The sequence below is a fragment of the Macrotis lagotis genome, chromosome 2 (assembly GCF_037893015.1).
Source record: "Macrotis lagotis isolate mMagLag1 chromosome 2, bilby.v1.9.chrom.fasta, whole genome shotgun sequence".
NCBI classification, from domain to species: Eukaryota; Metazoa; Chordata; class Mammalia; order Peramelemorphia; family Peramelidae; genus Macrotis; species Macrotis lagotis.
In genome coordinates, this window is record NC_133659.1 from 321,828,386 (window position 1) to 321,846,793 (window position 18,408).

Here is an 18,408-nt window from a genome sequence, read left to right on the forward strand (position 1 = left end):
GTCTGGCCCGTTGCCCCGGCAACGGGGGGGTGTGGAGAGGGAGGGATTAAGGAGCGTGTGTCTCAGTGGGAAGGAGGAGATGGACGAAAGGGCAGGGGGCTACTCCAGCAGGCAATCCCCCTTCCAGCGGTCATGGAAAGAGCTGCGGCATGCAGCCAGAGGGAAGAGGCCCCTAGAGGAGCTGGCAGGTTAGCTAAGTCGGGGTGAGGAAGTTGGGGTGGAAGGACCCCATGCAGGAGCCTCAAATGGTTCAACGACTTTCAAGCATCTTTCCTCCCCCCAATTAGTTATTCAGACTCAGAGTGCAGCACCTAGAGTTAAGGAGTAACGTGGAGGGGAGGACGGGGAGGCACGGACCTAAGGCTGCAGAAGGGGAGAGTGGGTCCTGTCTGATAAGAAGCACAGAAAGGACTGGGGAGAGGGCGTGAAAGGAGCAATACCTTACTTTGTCCAGTACCACATAGTGGACAGCTCCCTGGGCTTCACTCCAACTTCCACCTTGGACTTACTGGACAGCAACCACGCTCCTTCTGGTGAAAAGCTTGGTGTGGAAAAGCAAAGGCACCTACAAGTCCAACACTAGGGATCTGTGCCCTCCCAAATAAATACAACACATCATTTAAAAACTAGCAAGAACTAGGAGTTTTCTTTTCTTTTATTCTTTTTGGGCTTTTTTATCTTCATCACCAAATAATTTTCTTTGCACCGTCTGAGCCCAAATTTAGAGCTAGAAAGGACTTGAGATGCTTTTTAGCCCACGATATTTATTTTTGCATTTTATACTTTCTTTATAATGTATGTGAGTTTATATTATAGTTTGGAGATAGGGAAACTGAGACCTAGAAAAGCTAAGAGGCAACAAGAGGAAAATACCAGATTCAGATCCAGGTATCAGTCTTTCCTTCCACCTCACACTGCCATTCAAAAGCAGTAGAGATGGGATAGAGAGGGGACGGGGCCTCCGATTTCACTGATAAATGGAATGATTATTGAAGAAATTTCCTCTGCTACTACACATCAGCCTTTCCTTTATAACTCCTGAGAGTTGTCTGGAGGCAACAGACACTTAGTAAATGTTTCCAAAAGGATATAGAGTGGCTTATTAGGTCTCAAAACCCAAGCTGAGTGCTTTCTGAAGAAATTTACTGCAAATTTTTGAGAGCTTCTTTTCCCCTCACTTTGGAAACAGAATGGTGACTGTTTTGCAAGACCCAAAGATGCAGGGACAATATTAAGATCCTTTGATTCTTGCCATTCATCCATGTTCTGAACACTGAGGAGGTATACCCTTTTGCAGCAGGTAATAGAAGTAGAAGGCAAGGAGAGGGAGAATTTTGTCATGCAAAATGACCATCAAAACCCAAGGAATTAGGAACAACTTTTTTGACTGAAGAAATGTAATCAGAACTGATTTTCTGGTTTAAAACCTTCAGGGGAGAGGGAAAGAACCCTTCCTCTTGATATGAATCTTCCATTTAGCAGCACCAACAAAGAATGCATCCTTGGTTCTTTGTAGACTTTGACAAAGAGGAGATGGAGTATCGGAAGCACTGGGCAACAGCAGTCTCCTACATGGCTCCCATGAGTCCCATGTAGGCCACACCAGTGAGAAGGGAAATGAGGATGATCTATCCTGCGTCAAAACAGGAGAATATGTAGCTAGTTACCTTTCAGTGTCAATGGATGGAAATTCCTCCAGGGAATCACCCAATGTGAAAATCCCTTAAAAGCTTATCTGGGGGCGGGGGGGGGGGGGGGGGGGGGCTAGGTGGTTCAGTGGGGAGAGCACCAGCCCTGGAGTCAGGAGTATCTGAGTTCAAATCTGGCCTCAGACACTTAATAATTACCTAGCCATGTGGCCTTGGGTAAACCACTTAACCATATTGCCTTGAAATATTGCCTTGAAAAATCTTAAAAAAAAAAAGCTAATCTAGGGCCTCAGGCTCATCACACAATGAGACTGACCCACCTTACGACTGTCCCAAGGCAGATGAGAAGCTAGTCTCTTTTAAAGAGCTTCAGGATAAGAAAGTTGGGCTGTCTTTGTCTGAACCATAGTCTCATAGTCTAGACTCAGAGAATTTAAAATCCTGCTGTCACCCTGGGCAAGTCACTTAATCTCTCAGTCTAAATTTCCTTATCTGTATAATGATAAAAGTAAAAGCACCTAGCTCATGAAGTTGTTGTAAGGATTCAGAGGATAAGTGAAAACTACAAATCTACAGACTTTAAAATTCTATATTAAATGAGAGCTCTTATCATTATCCAAGGTCTTATAATTCTCAAAAGATCTTTTCCTTTAACTCTTGTTTCTTGTATCCTTCCCCCTGCAGAAAAGACAAGTCACTCATTTCATAAAGGAGGAAGCTGAGGCCCAGTAGATTTTCCCACAATGGATAGAGAGGGAAAAATCCTGGATCTTGAGTTTAAAAAACTGGGTTCAAGTTGCTACTCTGCTATTTAGAACCTCTGTCATCTGAGGCAAGGTCCCTCTCTTGTCCAGGTCCCAGCTTCCTCCTCTGTAAATGAGAAGACTACATGATTCTTACAGCTCTGAATGTCTGATCTTGCTGGAACTGGGTTCAGATGCTACTCCTAGGGATGCTGATGCTGGCGAATTACTCATTTGGAAATGTGATAATGATGATGATGTTGGTGGTGGTGGTAGTGCTGATGGCAGTAGTGATATGATGATTATATGATGACACTCCTTATGATGAGCAGATAATATGATTATGAATAGATTCTCATTAGCATTTACATAGTGCTTTTTGGTTTACAAATCTTACAAATAGTATTTTATCCTCAGGAATACCTTGGGAGAAAGTGCTATTATTATCCTCATTTATAGATAAAGAAACTGAGGTAGAGAAAAATGTCTTGACTAGAGTCACATAGCTCTGAAGTGTCTGAGGAAGGATTTGAATGCAGGTCTTCCTAATTTGAGGTCCTACACAATCCACTATGCCACCTAATTCAGCAATTCAAAAGCTGCAATGCTAGTGTCAATCAAGTGTCAGCAGTAATATCTTGAGCATTCAGCAGCAGAAGCCCATCAAGCTACTTAAAGAGAGGATCAACTGACATGTCAAAAACAGATTGTATCAAAGCTCTCAGGAAGATCAGCAATAGATTTGGGCTCTTGAGTGGCTAGGGCACCACCAATCCACAGGAGATAGAGGAGAATCGGCCTTAAAAAAATAAATAAATAAAGCCCAACACAATGAGAAACTGATCATGGAGGATAAATTGGTACTGCTCCATTACCCTTTAAATACTATCATTTAATGTTCCATCACATTTGTGCTAGATTCTTTTTTTTTTAGGTTTTTGCAAGGCAATGGGGTTCAGTGACTTGCCCAAGGCCACACAGCTAGGTCATTATTAAGTGTCTGAGGTCCGATTTGAACTCAGGTCCTCCTGACTCCAGGGCCGGTGCTTTTTCCACTACACCACCTAGCCGCCCCCTGTGCTAGATTCCTGATGGACAGCTTCCGCAAAGGCAACTTTATGTCTCTTCTCTTATTCAGAGAAGTGAAAATGATGAATCAGTTACATTTTCTGGCTTGAAGGCATTTAAAGATAATGGAGTTACCTGACAACAAGTGATGATTCCTACTGACTTGGCAGTCGTTTACTTAAGGAAGAAATAATAAGGAAGAAAAAATATGTATTCAATATGTATTTATGAGTGCTATCTTATCAGACACTGTCCTGCTTTCTGGGGACAAAAGTAGTTCCTACTTTCAGGAAGCATCTCTTCTAGGATCTTGGATTTAGAATTGTAAAAGATCTCAGAGGCCACCTAGTTCAAGCTCTTCATTTTATTGATGAGGAAAATGACATCAGAGAAAAAAAAACTGACTTGGTCTCATAATGTTAATAATAAGGGACCTCAGAAGCCATCTGGTCTAAACATCTCACTTTCTATATAAAAAAAAAAACTGAAACCTTGTCCAACGTCACTCTTTGTAAGCAGCAAAGACAGCTTTCAAATCCAGGTTTTTCTGCTACCCAACCCAGTATCCTTCCCACTAATTGTACTAAATTAGGGAGTTCTCCCATTAGTCTATGTGCTAAATAACGAGACTTGTAATTAAGAAGACTTGAGTTCAGATCTTGTCTCTGACACATAATAACTGAGCAATCTTGTAATAACCACTCAACTGTATCTCAGTTCCCTCCTTGGTAAAAAGGGAGTGGTAACAGTACCACCAACCTTAAAGAATTATTGTGATAGACAAATGAAAGATGGTATATAAAGTTTTTTTCAATTCCTAAAATAGCATATAAATATTAGCTATTGTTATAAATTTGAACTAGAATGAAACATAGAATTAATGATGTATTGAGTCAAACCCTACACTATGTAGATAAATGAAATGAATCTTAGTGGTCTTTTCATAGAACAGAATTCATTGAAATATTTTTAAATTAATCTAAGTCACCAAAGGAAATTTCATGTTTTGTGATACAATTTCCAGAATACTTATTTGTTACTCATAATATTTCTCCATAATGTTCTATTTGAAAAGAGAACAAACTCAAAATAAATAAAATCTTTAATTGAAAAAAAAAGAAAAGAGAACTATTCTTATTTTTTTATTTAAAAATGGTCACTCAGATCTTGCTCATGAAGTAAATAAATATGATGGTGTTTGTCTCAAACTGGATCTTCATAAAATTCTGGAGGACCATTTATTAAATACAATAAGTAATGTTCAAATATGGATTGGATTAACTGATTAGTAAGGTATCTTCCATGGAATGCATATACTGAATTTATTTGACTTTGATTCAAATCACTACCTCTGTGAGCTTTGATAAGTCACTTATAGTTCTTTGCAAATTAATTGGAGCAACCATTCATTCTAACATGGTTTCATTCTTATGAAAGCAATAGTCAAGTAAATGTGTTTCTACTATCATGAGGCTGACTCCATCAGATTGTAACCAGAACAGAGAAAATTGAACTCATTTTCCACCTTAATTCTGTTAGCTGAGTGATGAATTTCATGACATAGACATGTTGCATTTCTCTTTCTCTTTTGCTGCATTTTTAATTCTGTGCTTTTAAAAGAATGAATGTTATTCCAAGACAACATGCAAAAGTTGTAACTCCATGCCAAAACTGTAGGTCTTAAAGAGTACTCTTCAAGGGCTATTAGAGATACTGCAGGGGCTATCGGTGTGGGTAAGTCAAGCATTTCATAGATCATTCCAGCCTGCAAAGAAACTGAGAAACTGATCATGGAGGATGCAAAGGGTAGAACATAATAGTTAAAAATGGAAAACAATGCCAACAACTGACAAACTATTGCAGCACATTCCACTTTGTAGTATGTTTAGTAATCTTATTGCCTCCAATGAGATTTTAAACTTTGGTGGGATTGCAGGGAGGGGCTCATGGTATAGCAGAAAGACTGCTGTACTGGCAATTAGTAGAGTCATTTTTGAGTCCTGGAGGAACTGCTTATCACCCATGTGCTCTTGGACAAGTCCTTTAACCTCTACAAAGTTCAAATAATCTTAGAAAACAAGCAAAGACTTTCAGAGAAACCTGATGAAATTCTTTTTCATTCAGAGTTGCACCAAAATCGTTTCTGGAAGTCTAGGTAAACCTGGGCATTGATATCAAACTATAGAGCATCTCCTTGTTAAAATGTTTGTTGTTATTTTACTTCTATGGGGCAGGAAGAGAGAAGTTAACTAAATAACCACTAAGGACCCTTCCATCTCTAAATCTATGATGTTGTGACATATTTATGTGTATGGCAATATATGACCTCTCAAGACCTCAGTTTCCTCTCCAGTAAAATGAGGGAATTAGACACTAAATTACACTCTAAGATCTCCTTCACCTATGATCCAAAATAAATATTCACCCAGCACCACAGAATCTCAGACATGCAAGGCACTACAGTATATGACTACAATGAATACCCCCTAAAATAAAACAAATGGTCTTCTGGACTCTTCTTGCATCTTCTTGAAAGGGGAATCACAGTCTCTTGATGTGACCCATTATACTTTGGGATATCTCTCATCATTTGGAAGTTTTCCTAATGATAAGCAGAAAAGAAAATCAAAATAACTCAGTTACTTTTTTAAGCTATTAGCTTAAAGGAACTAGCATGATTTAAAACAATCTCTGTCAATGCCAGGTTTGGGAGCAGTGAGGCATGGGAATGAGGGGTGATCAGAAAGACACATCCATGAAAATAAACTCCTAGAACTGAGGAAGCAGAGCAGAGAAGGAAAAGAAAAACAACTCACATTATGAGGATATCTGGCATAAAGCCCAAAGTGAAAACTATAAATATTAATCAGATGAGAATCAGTGTCACTTTATTTCAAAAAGCCTTAGCAATTAAAAGGCTTGGTATTGCATGGAGTGTGTTAACACCACTCCCACCAATAACACAGACATGCCAGCAATCCCCTGGGTGCCAAGGAGAGACAGTGGGCATAGACACAGACTGTCACAATGGCTGTTGCTGGAAAGTTCACAACATGAAAGCGTCAGGCATTTGAAACCTGATGCCTCTATGGAGAAGCGAGAAGAAAAATCAAAATCTCTGAATTTGTATGGGTGTTTTGAAAGGAGCATGAAGGAGTCAAGTATTCCAAGTAAAACATCTATGTCCTGAGTCTTGCTGTTCAGTTGTTTCAGTCATGTCTGACTTTTCATCATCCTATTTGGGGTTTTCTTGGTAAAGATATGGCATTGGCTTGCCATTTCCTTCTTCAGTTCATTTTCACAGATGAGGAAACTGAGGTAATCAGAGTGTCCAAGGTCACATAGCTAGTAAGATTTGAATTTAGGAACAGGACTCTCTTTTTTCTGACTCCAGACCTGTGCTCTATTCACTATGGTGCCACCTAGCTGCCATATAATAATATGGCAAAGCCATCACATTCTATCTCCCATACCTTATGGGATTGCAATCTCAATGGACTAGGAAGGAAGGAAGGAAGTACATGATGAAAGGGTAAGAATGCAAGACTTGCAACTAGTGGGCTCAGGTTTAAATCCTGGTTGTACCACTTCCTATCTGTGTGACCTTGAAAAAGTCATATTCTCTCAATTTTGATTTCTTCATCTTCCAAATGTGGTAGGTTGGACTAAATGATCTCTATGCTCCTCCTGAGCCCTCTATCTTTGTTTTGCCTGCAAGACCTTGGGCAAGTGACTTTACTTACCTTGGACTTATTACCTTATGCTTGAAATGAGGGGGTTGACCTCTGGCATCCCTTTCAGGTCTCCATCTGTACACCCTTGCTCTTCCCAATATGACCCTAGGAAAAGAAATAGAGCTCTTTAGACTTCAAAGTTCTTTTCTTTGCGGGGGGGGGTTGTCAAGGCAATGGAGTTAAGTGACTTGCCCAAGGCCACACAGCTAGGTAATTAAGTGTCTGAGGCCGGATTTGAACTCAAGCACTCCTGACTCCACGGCCAGTGCTCTATCCACTGCACTACCTAGATGCCCCAAAGTTCTTTCCTTTAAATAAAAAATCAAGAACTCTATAATCCTTCCCACCCTATATCTTTGATATTACTTTCTGCTTTCTTTCCCAATTATCTAAGCATTTTATGATATAAAATTTGAGGAAAGGGTCTGGTCCCCCAAAACAGAAATATCATTTATATCTGCTGAATAAGAGAAATGTTTCTTGTTGGTTTTCAGTGACGTAGACCAGAAGGCTTATATAAACTTGCCCGTGTTTCAGGTAGTAGGCTCCAGGGGATCTCATTCTTCTTTATGTGTTCAAATCCCTTTCAGTTCTCACCTTTTTTTATTCATAAGAAATTGTATATCTTACATGGGCAATTTTGTGGTACAGTGGGTAGAGTGAGGGGCCTGGAATCAGGAAGACTCATCATCCTGAGTTCAAAACCATTCTTAGACTCTTTAAATTCATGACTCTAGACAAGCCACTTCCCCCTGTTTGCATCAGTTTCCTCATCTGGAAAATGAGCTGGAAAAGGAAATGGCAAACCACTCCTCTGAGACTCCTTCCACCTCTAAGTCTGTGACTTTTAATGGGAAATCTTGAGAATAAATTGGATACTAGAGTCTGTGTACAGGCAAAGACTCATTTTTTCTGTCATGTTTGGGAAGAAATAAAAGTTAGGAAAGGACACTGGAGACAGAGAGACAGGAAATTCGAATTCTCTTTCCTCTATTTTCAGGCAGTCATTAAACTACTTGAGTACCTTAGAGAATTTCTGTAATACAAGTCTGTTAAATCGGAAAAACTTGGTGAGAGAAGTTTCACAGTGAACATTATTTAACCTAGAAAAGTGTCCTGAAATAACATTATTCAGGGAAAAATTTTGAATTTTATGATCAGTATTTCAAAGTTCATCAATATCCGTTGAATGCCATTGATTTAAACAACCCTGACTCTATTTAGTGGATCCCTGACAATACAAGAAAGTTAGTGACAATACAAGAAAGTTAGTTCCATAACTTCCAAAAGTTTAAGTGGGAAAGAAAATGCAGGATTAGGAGTGAGTCTAAGACTCTGGATTCAAATCTTGATTCTTCTATTTATTGTCTATTACCTTGGGCAAGTCATTTAACCTCCTGATTTCCTTATCTGTTAAAATTGAATGATTTCGCATTCTCAAATTGCATCTGAGGTACCTTCCAGCCTCAAATCTAAGATCCTATAATCTTATGAATTAAGTGTACAAAACTAACCTGACTGCAACAGTGATTTAATCGACTTTGATATGCCTTACTTTCTCTCTAACACACTCACCTACTGTGATTTTTTACTTTTTCTGAACGACTTTGTAAGGCATAGAATTTGGAATACCTATCAAATGATACATTTGGCACATTACTCCATTCTGATAGCTTGTCATCAAACATAGTCAATTATGTTCTTTTGGGGGAGGTATACAGTGGCAAAGATCTAGATCTGTGATTTCAATTGAGAACTTCCTTGTGTAGAAACTCCCTTTACAAATACAGGTTATTAACTCTTTTTTCTAAAACCTGAATCATTGAGAATTTAAGGGTCCTGCCCATGGTCAAAGGTAAGATTTGAACCCAGATCTTTCTGACTCCAAGGCTGACTCTCTATACAGCTCCTCTAATTGCCTCTGGTTTAACTTCTCTAATGAAATAGATCAAGAAAGGATCAGGGCCTCTGGACTTGTGAATATGAACTGAAAGGAGGGTTAGGGTTCCCCCTAACTTCCTACCTTCCCAGAGCATCTGGGAGGCCACATATATATGTCTTGTTTCTCCCGTGAACGTTTTTATCCCTCTCTTGCTCTAGTCACTCTCCAAGAGATCCCTGGCTTCTAAAGACCTCCTCCTCCCACCTTGTAAAATCAACATCTCACCTACAGAGAACAGTTTTCTAAAAAACACAAAGCAAAGGGTAATCTGCTTTTTCTGAATTGTAACGATGAAATAAAGGATTCCATATAGTTACTGACATTGACAACTTCCAAATTTGTAAAATTATGGAGGAGAAGGAATCTCAGTCCATCAAATCAAACCCAAGAACCTTTAAATGACACAAAATTGCAATTCCTAAATTACACAAAAGTGACACTTTCCCAGTCACTCACAATAACAACAAATTAGATAATAAACTTCTTGAAGGCAAGTACTGTCTTTTATCTCATTCTGTGTCCACAGTATTTAATCCAGGGGGCAACTAGGTGACTCAAAGGATAGACTGCCAGATCTGGAATCAGGAAGATTCATTTTCATGAGTTCAAATCCAGTTTCAGCAGTTACTAGCTGTGTGACCTTGGGCAAGTACTTCACCCTGTTTGCCTCAGTTTCCTCATCTCTAAAATGAGCTAGAGAAGGAAATGGCAAACCACTGCAGTATCTCTGCCAAGAAAACCCTAAATGAGATCATGAAGAGTCCGACAAGACTGAATAATGACTTCAGAACAAGAAAAGCTTAGCACAGTACTTGGGACATAGTAGGGGTTTAATTATTTTTATTGATTGTTTCACTGAAAAAGAAAACAAGACAAGAAGATGAATTTGTTTTCATAAATCTTGATCATTTATTCTCATTTCTAAGCAATTCAAGTCAAGAAGTCTTCTATAATCAGCTAAGGGACTGGGTTCTTTTTTCTTGGGGTGGGGGAAGTATTTTAGGGATTTCAGTTCATTCGGTCAGGGAACTCACAGAATGAAAAGTCTCGCCACCAAAGTAGATCTACAACTGCTCTGGAGTTGTAGAGAGATACCTAGAGAAATCAAGAGATTGACTTGCCCAGGGTCACCGAATCAGTATATCTCTAAAAGAGGACTTCATGAATCAATATCATCACTTTTAAATTCCTTCCCAATCACCTTCATCATATATTACCTCTCCTCCTACACCTGCAATCCAGCTAAACTTGATGTCTTTTTATTCCCTAGACACTACACTCAATTTCCCACCTCTGAGCCTTTGCATTGACTGTCCTCCATTCCCTCCTCATCTCTGCCATATACAATCTCTCTCTTCCAAGTACTACCTCCCATGTGAAACTTTTCCTGATATCCTCAATGGCTAATGCTTTCCCTCACTCTAATATTGCTTTATTAATAATAGTAATAACTAACATGGACATAGCATTTCTTATGTGCCAGATACTATGTTAAGCATTAATTTTTTACACTATTATTTCATTTAATACTCACAACCCTGGGAAATAGAGTCAGAAGGATCAAATGAGTCAACCTCCACATGTCTACAAAATGGGAGCTCCAGAGGAGTCTCCTTGGTCATTGGAAGAAGGAGGATTGCCTTTGTAGAGGGCCAACCCATAGTGAGTACAGCCCTGTGAACAGTGAGCTTTATCATGGCAAGGATGCTTCAGATTCAAGGGGAGTCCCACTCCCAGCAGCTGAGGGGGCATAGTGTTGAAATATAAAGGAAAGTAGAGCCAAGGTCAGAAAGAAGATAAAGGAACAATAAACAATTCAATAGCCAGAAAGGAGAATGTATAAGTGAAGCCAGATACTGTTGTCTTAAATTCAGACAAGTTTAAGTTGAATTAGAAATCCCCTTCCACTCCATACTATCAGGATATGTATAGCTCATCCATTTATAGAGGACACAATCCACCTGAGCAGAGCTCCCTCCCACATGCACATAAGACTTTCCACCTCTGAATTTAAGTTTAATCTTTAGTCTTTCTAAACCCCTGTAGTCTGATAAGCAGAGGTTCCAGGTGGGTGGGTTGCTTAATTTTTTTCCCAATCTTTCCAAAGCCACCATTTCATTGGATACAGGGATAAATTTACAGAACCATCTGCCTCTTCCCTGGGTCTCTTACTTTGTCCTTAAGGAGCAAGAAAATTCGGTGCATAGAAACTAAAGAAGAGTCGACTTAGATGCCAAATCAATGTTCCTATTTCGCCCATCCTCCAACAATCAAAGTTTGGCTCCTCACTGGTCTCCTCTAAGACACACACATACACTCACACAGGTACACACTGTACTCAAGTCCACAAGGACATATTTGCACACATACAAATACATACACCCCTCTTTTCTCCTTTCTTGCATCCCATCCATAGGTTTGTATTTCTAAGTCTCTTCTCCCAAATTTCTCCACACAGCTAATACTTTAACATCTAGTTAAAGCTTGTCTAGTCTAGTCTGACTGGTCAGTGAGGTAATCATCAGTATAAACATGCTACAATCTTCAGGAGGTCATCCATCTCAATCCTTCAAGCCAGCATCCAGGCAGTGATGAGCATAAACCTTTAGGTTCTCTTCCGGCTCTTGGTCTGGGTCTTATGAAACTCTGAATCAGCTTCATTAGAACACTGACTTGAGACCTAGGATAATACAAGCATATTTGAAAGGCAGTTCAGCATGGCAGGTAGAGAGTTGACCTCAAAATCAAAAGAACCTGAGTTGAGGGTGCCAGCTCTTTGTGTCCCTAGGCAAACCACTCTCAGTGGCCTAGGTGATTCCCTAAGATTAAAAATTGTAGAGTAGATGCAGCCCTTCACTGACACAGGTAGTTTCCTCACCAAGTAAGTAATAGATCCAGATACTAACCCCTATAATGTTATCTAATATATGCATAGCATAATAATAATCATATTTATACCTAACATTAAGATAGTGTTTTATATGTCATCACATTTGATCCTCCAAACAACCCTGTGAGTTAGATTCCTTTATTATTATTATTACCACTTTACAGAAGGGGAAACTGAGGCTGGGAGAAGCTAAGTCATACAGCTATAAGAGGGAAAATTTGAGCTCAGATTTTCCTGACTTTACTCCCCATTCTATCTACTACCCTACCTAGTTGCCTCATAGAAACTGCATGGAATGAAGATTTTTGACAAAAGGGCTCAATATTCAGCCAAGAGAGGAAAGTATCTAAACAATTACTATAGTCCAAAATATTCTCTCCCCAAGATGGTTTGATCCTTTCAGGGACTTTCTATAGATATTAATTATAATCCCTTAAAACCATATCCTTTGTTTTCATAGGATAATAGTCAGGAGTGAATAAGGAGTTTTGTATTCCAATGAGAATCTACCTGCCATCCTAGCATTCCAATTTCTGGTGAAGGCTTCACTCTTCTCCCAGGCACTATTCTGCCCCTTCTTTCTCCATCCCTCCCTCCCTAAATCCAAATATTGGCCAAGACTTGATTCTCTCCTATCTCCCCCTAACTCTAATCACTCTAGATTAGATCATCATTATGTCTTGCTTAGACTACTGAATATTCTCATAATTGGTTTCATTGCCTCAGGTCTCTCCCTTCGCCAGGCTATACTCCAACAAATGTGAAATTAATCTGCCTAAAGACCATATCTGAATATATTACTCACCTCACTTCTGGTTTCTAGGATAAAGTGCAAATGCCTCTGGTTGGTATTTAAAACCTTTTATAAGGACCGCTTTAATTTTTATTTCCAGACTTATTGTACTTTATTCCTCCTCATAAATTCTACATTCTAATGATACTGGCTAATATGCTTCTCTTGGGCCATGATATTCAATCTTTCATCTCAGTACCTCTGTACTGTCTCCTATCTTTAGAATATCTTCCCTTCTCATTTCTATATTCAAAGTTCAGCTCAGGTCTCAACTCCCAAATGAAATCTCCCCTGGTTCCCTCTCCCAACAATTGCTACCTAAAAGTTGAATATTTCACTTTTATACATTTTGTATTTACCTATTTATTTCTATGGTATATCCCTCCAGAGGAATGTAATGTCTCTATAATCCAGTCTAGCCTAGCTCCTGGAACATAGTAGCCTATAATAATTGGATTGTTAGGTTAAATTAAATCAAGACTTTTCCCCTAAAGGCCCTTTACTTTGTGTTGGGAATTCTAAGGCAGTAAGAGAAAATTGTAGATGAAATCATAGACTTTTCCTAGGAGACCTTACTCCAGAAATGTCCACCATAGGATAGGTACATTACACAGGATATAAAGATCAAATGAGATAATATATTAAAAAAATTTTAAAAACCTTAAAAGTGCTATGTAAATGTTAATTACTATTACTATGGAATAACTATATCAGCTCACCAAACAGTGAGCTAGTCAAAGAATGATTTCTTTAATTCTCATTTTTAGGACTTGTCTAAATGACAAGTGCCTAGGACAGGGAGGCAGAGTAGATAGGGATGATAGTTTAAGTTTGATTATTCTCTTAAGGCAGAGACACAGACACAAGAAACAAAGCAGCTGCCTTATACTCATGAACAGTTTATATTATTTAAAAAAACAAAGTTAAGGCTAGCTTGTTCTTTCAAACCAAGGCATGAGATTATTAGTGGAAAGTGACATGTGAATGCTTACTAATTTGCAGCAAGGAGATGATTTGATTTTTTTTAACTAGGAGAATGTCATTTCAGGTAAATACAAAGTATTTGGCACAAATCTAGCTTCAGGGAAGGAAAATGTCTTTGAAAAGCTATCTTGAGGGATAATTAAGTGGTAATGAATTCAGGGTCTCACTTAGTATTCCACTCCAACACATTGGAGCTATGTCTGAGCTCCCATACTCAAAGCTTTCTCCTGCTCCTGCCCAGAATGGGTGAAACTAAGAACTTGACCTTTGGACATTCATGGATGCAAGAAAATGTAGATGATGAAAAAATATAGATGATGTCTCAGGGTTGGACATTTCCAAATTGTCTTCATTTAAACATCACAATACTCTATATATAAATTAATGCTCTATGGAAGGGGGAATATGGTTGATTGGAGCCAGAGGACAAATTCATGGAGTGGTAATCATTTGGATGACTTGGCTCATATTCTCTGATATGATTTTGGCACATCCAAGATATCTATGATTCAATTTTTTTTAATCCTTAAGGAGATTATGTCTGTGTGTGTGTTGCTACTGAGAAAATTATTTCATAATGGGCTTCTATACAAATATTCTCTCTGAAAATGTTGACTCTTCCTAGCCTGACATGGTGGAAGGAATGCTGAAAGGATTCAGGGAATCTGAGTTCAAATCCTGTGTCTAATGTTTACTCCCTATTTGACTTTGAGCAAATCAGCCAAAAGGAGAGGGATGGATTCAAAGTTGATCTCTGAGGTCCCTTCCATCTCTAGATCTAGAATCCAATTACAATTTATTTCAAGGGGGGGGGGGGCGGCTAGGTGGCGCAGTGGATAGAGCACCAGCCCTGGAGTCAGTAGTACCTGACTTCAAGTCCGACCTCAGACACAATAATTACCTAGCTGTGTGGCCTTGGGCAAACCACTTAACCAGATTTGCCTTGCAAAAACCTAAAAAAAATTACTTGAAGAGAATTAAACTTTAATGATGGAGAATAAAAAGAAGGGGACATAGTGTTAAAAGCTTAGATTCAAATCTCAGTTCTGTCATTTCCTGTGTGACATTGGACAAATCACTAATTTTCCTAGGTCTTGGTTTTCTCATTTTTAAAATTAGGAAGTTAGGTTAGAAGGCCTCTAAGGTCACTTCCCTCTCTAGATTTAAAACCCCATGAAATAAAATATATTTGCATTCCAAATGAAGATTTAAAAAAAAACTAAATGTATTCTATTTGAAGAACAGCATGTCATAAAAGATAAAGGACCGAGCTTTGCATCAGAAAGATCTGACTTTTACATTGTCATAGTAATACTATGATGACACAGTAAGTAGAGTAGGACCTCCCATCATAAAAACTCAAATTCAAACACTGCCTTAGATATTAACTATGTGACCCTGAACAAATCACTTAACATCTGTTTGCCTCACTTTCTTTAGCTGAAATGTAAATAATAGTACCCACTTCCAGGATATAGATAGGTTAAAATTAATATTTGCTAACTGTTTTGCAAAACTTGAAATGCTACATAACTGTAACTAGTAGTAGTAGTAGTAGTAGTAGTAGTAGTAGTAGTAGTAGTAGTAGTAGTAGTAGTGATGATGGCGGTGGTGATTGTGGTAGTGGTAATAATAGTGGTAGGAGTGGTAGGAGTAATGGTTGTAGTGGTGATAGTATCGGTGGTGGTGGTAAGAACTACTACGATGATGACTATTATTATTACTGGCTATATCACCTCATGAACTTCTCATTGCCTCTAGGCAACTTGTTGTAGAGTCGTGTCTTAGTCTTACTCTTCATGACCCCATTCTTGGCAAAGATACTGGAATGGTTTGCCATTTCCTTTTTCAGCTCATTTTATAGATGAGGAAACTGAGGCAAACAGGTTAAGTGACTTGCCCAGGGTCACATAGTAAGTTTCTGGTGCTTGGATTTGGCCTGGGCAATTAAATGATAGTATAATTTGCAGACAAATTACTGATTAGCATTAGAAAAAAAGAATTTTCACCTAGGTAGCTATACTGGTAAAAACACAGGCAACCTAGCAGATCAAAAAAGAAACAAACAAAAGCTATGTTTGCAATAAAACTAATTTCTTTGCTTTGGCTTTTGAATCTAAATTGATCCTAAAATGAAAATGCCGCTCAACAAATATCATTCAACAATATTTGAAATGATTTAACAGTAATGGAGTAATCTGCAAATATGAAAACCTAATTTTCTTACTAAGATTTATTGAAACCTCTAGGCAACTTGTTATAGAGTCATGTCTGACTCTTCATGACCCCATTTGGGGTTTTCTTGGCAAAGATACTGGAGTGGTTTGGAGAAGTTATTTTAAATATGCTATAATTGAAAGGGAGATAGTGATTTGGGTAGAGTGAAAAGAATACAAAATAAAATTTGACAGCTTCACCCTGCTGAGCATTATTCAGTGAAGTTGCAGAATAATTTATAAAATTTTGATGCTTATGGTCAGGAGTATAATTGAATTTGAAAGCAATTTACTCACCACAATGCAAATAGCAAGCAGAATTGGGAGCGTTTTGATCAAGAGGGAAATGAAATAGTGAAAAATATAGATCACCCGAGGGACTTTTTGGCTACTGGCTAGGTATAGCTGTGGGTCATACTCACAAAGGAGCATTAAACATTTCTTGTGGAGAATCAGTAGATGGCAGCAATAACTCAATGGAGAAGTAATCTAACAGGAAGAAAGAACTTACAATTAATATGGTGTGGTTTTGGTATATTCAATTCAACAAGCACTTACTAAACTTTAATTGCATTTTTTTTTAATTTTTGGCAAACACTGTGCTAGGTGCTGGAGATACAAAATCAAAATAAAACAATCTCTACCCACAAGGACTTTTACATTCTTTTGAAGGAAAATAGAATGTTCACTGGCAAGTAAATGAAAAAAATATATACAACATAAATGCAAAGTCATTCTGGAAAAGGAAAATGCCAACAAATGGAGGAACCATTAAAGGAAAGTAAAAGTATCTGGGCAGAAAGGTAGTAGGAATTCCAAGAGATAGAACATAAGAAACTTGAGGGTCACATAACTTTATTTTGATATATAATAACATATCAGATTAAAGAAATGTTCTTTAATTTGGGGGTTCTTTTTCTTCTTTACTGTCAATTTCACTTTTCACTTTACTTTCTCCCCCAAATCTATCCTATATCCAATGGAACCTTTTCTTGTAACACACATTCATAAATATATGTGTGTGTGTGTGTGTGTGTGTGTGTGTATAAAAGAAAAACAAATCAGCATCTTTGGTATGACTGCCTATGTGTTCCTCATTCAGTACCTCTGCTCAATCACCTCTCTGATGAGAAACAGCATGCTTATTATCATCATCTTTCTAAAGTCATGGGTGGGTGATCATTAAATTAATCAGAGTTCTCAGATCTTTCCAATGTTGTTTTCCTTTATATTATTGTGAAAAATAATCTTTCCATCATTTCTCACTATATTTACTGCTTAAGAAAATGAAAATTCTTATCTTGGGTAATCTTTACCGAAGCAGCACACAATTTTTGAACCAGAAAACTCATCATGATTCTTATATTTGAATTTCATGATGTGGGGGTGGGGTGGGATTAGGGATGGGGTGAGAAATTCCTCTGCCACAGTTCATAGAATCATAGAATCTAAGAACTGATGGGAACCTTGGATATAATAGCGTTGATTTTTTCATTGTTCCAAGTACAAAGATAATATAAATTTCTGAATACTTGCTACATAATTATAACTTAGAAATACTTATCTTAGTTTGAGGTTTTTTGTAAGATTTAGTTACAGGGATAGAATTTGGATCAGCCTGATTAAAAAAAAATACTTCCTAACAATTATAGGAGTAGTAGTGTGGCAGCTGGTTTTTCTTTTGTCTTTTGTGGTTTAGATCTGTGATTTCATTCGTAGAAAGAATTCCTGGTCTGGAATTCCCTACATTGTTGGAGATCCGTAATGCTTCTGAAGCTTGATGTCATAGGACGTCATCTGCCTTGTCCAGAGTCACATGGGTAGTATTTACCAGTGGAGGACATCCTTTTAATTCTCATACCAAACCTCTACCCACTAACCCTGGTTTGTCCCACATTACTTCTCTTTAGGCATTCTTTGGTCCAGTCAAACTGACCTTAAAGTTCCTCACAATGACTCTCCCCCTTCAAGATGACATGATTCTCCCCCATGCCTAAAATATTCTCCCTCCTCACTTCCACCCTTTATTATCCTTGATTTCTTTCAAAGTTCAAGGGCCATATTCTACATGTGACATTTTCATGCTTTTCCCCTAAAATATCAAGGAATTATTTTTAATCTATTTTTACGTCCTATAAGTTGTCTCAGTAATAGAATGTAAGTCCCTTAAGGACTGGTACAGTTCATTTTTGACCTTGTATCCCCAACTGGGAATATAGTGCAAGCTCAGAGCAGGGACTTGATAATCACTTAATGGTTAATTGATTGATTGGCGGTATTCAAACAGAAGGATATTATAGACAGGATTTATACATTTGATAACAGTTTGGACTGTAATACATGTGTGATCCATTCAACTCAGGTTCCATGAGTTCATGAAAGGTACTCC

The 18,408-nt window shown here is 38.2% G+C and overlaps 1 long non-coding RNA gene across 1 annotated transcript; it reads left to right on the forward strand.

Moving 5' to 3' along the window:
• The first annotated feature begins 78 nt into the window (after positions 1 to 78).
• On the forward strand, positions 79 to 626 carry LOC141511784 (uncharacterized). The gene is made up of 2 exons (XR_012475404.1): positions 79 to 188; positions 455 to 626. It is a non-coding gene; the product is annotated as an uncharacterized LOC141511784 (long non-coding RNA).
• The last annotated feature ends 17,782 nt before the right edge of the window (positions 627 to 18,408 follow it).